Raw genomic sequence first — 3,557 nt, 5'->3', positions numbered from 1 at the left:
TGGTAAAAATTGGTTCGATTTTTTGATTTTGGAGCTAACCAAGAATCAAATCAAAATGATCAAATTTTATAAAGAAATAAAACAAAGTAATTTCCAATAAAGAACAAAATCAACATATTAACTTATTGTTAGTTTGATTTTCTCGGTTTTAGAGTCAACCAAAAACTAAACCGAACTTACTAGTTTTATAAAGAAGGACACCAAAATGATGTCGAATAAAGGACAAAAACAATAGTTGGTTTATTATCGGTTTGGTTTTCCATTTTTTGTTTTATTCTTCCAATTTTTATTTGTATTTATACTTTTATTTTGAAAATGTGCCTTTTTACTTTTGGCAAATTAAAATTGAGTTTATTCCTTCTTTTATAGATTGGATTAAATTGGACGTTTTTATTATTTTTTTTATTGGCATCTTTTAAATAACAAACATATATGCATCATAATCATTAAAGTACTAAAAGGAACCTATCATTAGAGTTATGCCCTCGGTTTGATTTGATTTTGGTTAATTTTTTCAACAAAAAAGATATTCGAACCAACAATTTTTTTCTCCAAATACAAATTAAGATGTCCAATTTTATACTAAAAAGTTCGACTAAACCAGTGGATGGGCTTGAAAATTTTGGTTTTCCGATTTTTCATTGCATCCTAGATCTCCCATGGTACTACTTGGACCTCCTTGGATTTTCTATGGACCCAAGATCTCCTTAATGGTATTAGATCCTCCAGAAAGGTCCTTCATGGGTCCTCCATAGTCTATGGTCCTGCTCAGGTCCTCCATGGATTTCAGATCCCCATAGGTTCTTTAAGCTCTCCTATATTCCTCTTAGCTCCTCTACATGTCATCTAAGCTCCTTCATTTGGTCCTATAAACTTCCTCTAAGCTCTTTCTCGAGTTTTACTGGAATTTTTTATAAGCCATTTGAGTTCATTCAAGGGTAATGGTCAATCTACTCGGATATGGTGACTATTGGTCATACGTGGACTCAATTGGGTTTGCTATGTTAAATTGAACATCTATCTCAATTCGTGAGTCTCCTATCTTTTTAGACTCTTAGTTTTGTCCATTTCAATAAATCCACCTATAATAGTATCAAAATAATTTTGAGCTTGTTTGGATTGACTCGAGAAAAAATATTTTTCAAAAAAATTCATTTTTATTTAAACTATTTTGATTAAAAAAAATTATTTAAAATATACTTCGAAAGTCTTTCAAAAGCTATTTTAAGTAGTTATCAAATACTTTAATTTTTTCTAAAATAACTTATTTTCAAGTTAAACACTTGAAAAATTAAACTAAACACATTTATCGCTGAATTAGAAATCTCCTCCTAAGCCAGGGATGTTCTCTGTCTTCCATTGTTAATTTTCAAAATTCAGTTGATATATTTTATCTTTTTTGAAAATTTAAATAAACAACATGGTTAGATTCGATTTAATTACTAGAATCTAATGATTCTCGTATCTAATCGAATCCATTGCAGTAATTTAATTATAATAAAGCTCAAACCCCAAAGCTATTTCAACCTTTTTTTCTCCTTTCATATTAACTTCGAATTTTGTGTAATGTCACACATATCCCTTTAGATCTGTTTGCACATATGTCACCCCCCTAGTATTGATATTTTTTTCTTTTTTGAAAGACGAAATTATAAATTTATAATATATAAATCAAAATATTAAATTTTCATCTACATATTGGTATTTTCATCGATATTTCCACGTTTCCATAGATTTTTTATCGACGGGTGAATTGATATTTTCATTATATAATAAAAAAATTCATGAAACAACATAATAATTAAGCAACAAAAATGTAAATATAATATAAATAATAGACACATTAATTTTTTAAAAAAATCATAAAATGTTTATTTACTAATTTAAATTTATTTTTTTAATTTTTTATAATTTTCAGAAATATCCATCGAAACTGAAATTTTACAGATATTTTCATCAAAATTTTTGTAAAATTAAGACCTCGATATTTACGTTGAAATATTTTAAATATTGAAACCTTCTCTTATCTTAAAAGTTTGATTCTCTATCTATCGATTTTATTTCTTTATGATTCATATATTTTTATTAAAACTTACCTTGCAGTGTATATCACTAGTGTGTGGAAAGAGTAATACTAAGACTATTTTCAAATATAAAAAAAATAAGTCAATTTATTTATTAATATAACAAAGTGTTTCTGTTTATTAGTGATGTGATAAACAGTAAAATTTTGCTATATTTGAAAATATTTCCAGTAGCTTTGACAAATTATTTTGGAATAAAGTTAAAAATGTAATATCTCCTTTTATCAATTTGAAAATCCATAAAGCCAAGGTAAGTATATAGTGATAATTAACGTTGAACTTCTTTGTTTAAGGGGGGAACGCTCGAATTTTCATACCTCAACCTAATAAAAAAATATTGGTTTTGTTAGAGTGTTTGTTATTAGAGTATGATTGGCTTATTTATTACCGACAAAATTTGAATAACATGTTTATGTTACATATTCTGTGTCCTGCCAATTCTTCCTTTAGATTGATTCCTTAGATGTTGATATGTGTAATGCATATTTGTTGATGTGTTTTCTTGTCCTCTATGACATGTGATACAATATGTCGTGATATTGTTACGTGATAGACAGAAAAATCTGCATAACATTTTTTCCTTATCGGTAGAATTTTTCAGATTTTGTGGTTTGTTGTATTTTTCCTTGTAGAGTTGATTTATTCTTTAATTGAATATATTCTCAACACTACCCAAATATATATGATGATTTTGTTCAATTTTAGGGTTGTTCGTTTTGAAAAATATTCATGTCGTTGTCTTGTGTTTGTACCGAAAAACACAAGTGTGTCAATCTATGGATTGTGAATCTTTTGCTATTGTTGATCTTGAGTGTTTCTATATCTTATTGATTCGTTCAAAACGAGTTTTGTTTTTGTGGTAGTTGAATTTTGATTTAGAATCTTTTTTTATCTTAAAATTGTGTCATTGTACGTTGTTGAAGCATGCTTCGTGAGAAGATTGGTTGGTTTTAGGGGGAGCCTAAGATATCATCTCTTAAGAAGAGATTCTTTAACTTAGAGGGAGTCTAAGTTCATAACATGAAGAGATATTCACAAGTAGATAGAAAGATACTAGTAAAGAAGGAGTCTCACACATAGGAGGAGCCTAAGTGATCATTCACTAATGTTCTTTTACTTAGGGGGAGCCTAAGTACGTTAAAGTTGAGGGGATCTCACACTTAGGGGAGCATAAGTTTCATTATCACACTTAGAGGGAGCCTAAGTATCATTCTCTAAGTTGGATTATTCGAGTGTCACTATAATTGGTGTTTATTTACAGATAAATACATCATTGTCATTGTTTGACATTATATTAGTCACTATATGTTCTGTTATGGATTTTAGTTTTCTGCGTTTATTTATGATGTTTCTAGAAATACTGTAACATATTGTAAGACAAGTTTGGTCGTGTGTTAGATACCTAAATTTTCAAGTTTAAAGCATAAATTTAAATCAATTTATATATTTTATTAAGGGCCTATTTGGATTGAT

The sequence above is a fragment of the Benincasa hispida genome, chromosome 11, assembly GCF_009727055.1.
Source record: "Benincasa hispida cultivar B227 chromosome 11, ASM972705v1, whole genome shotgun sequence".
Taxonomy (NCBI): Eukaryota; Viridiplantae; Streptophyta; class Magnoliopsida; order Cucurbitales; family Cucurbitaceae; genus Benincasa; species Benincasa hispida.
The sequence above is the reverse complement of the archived record's forward strand: the minus strand, read 5'-3'. Positions refer to the sequence as shown.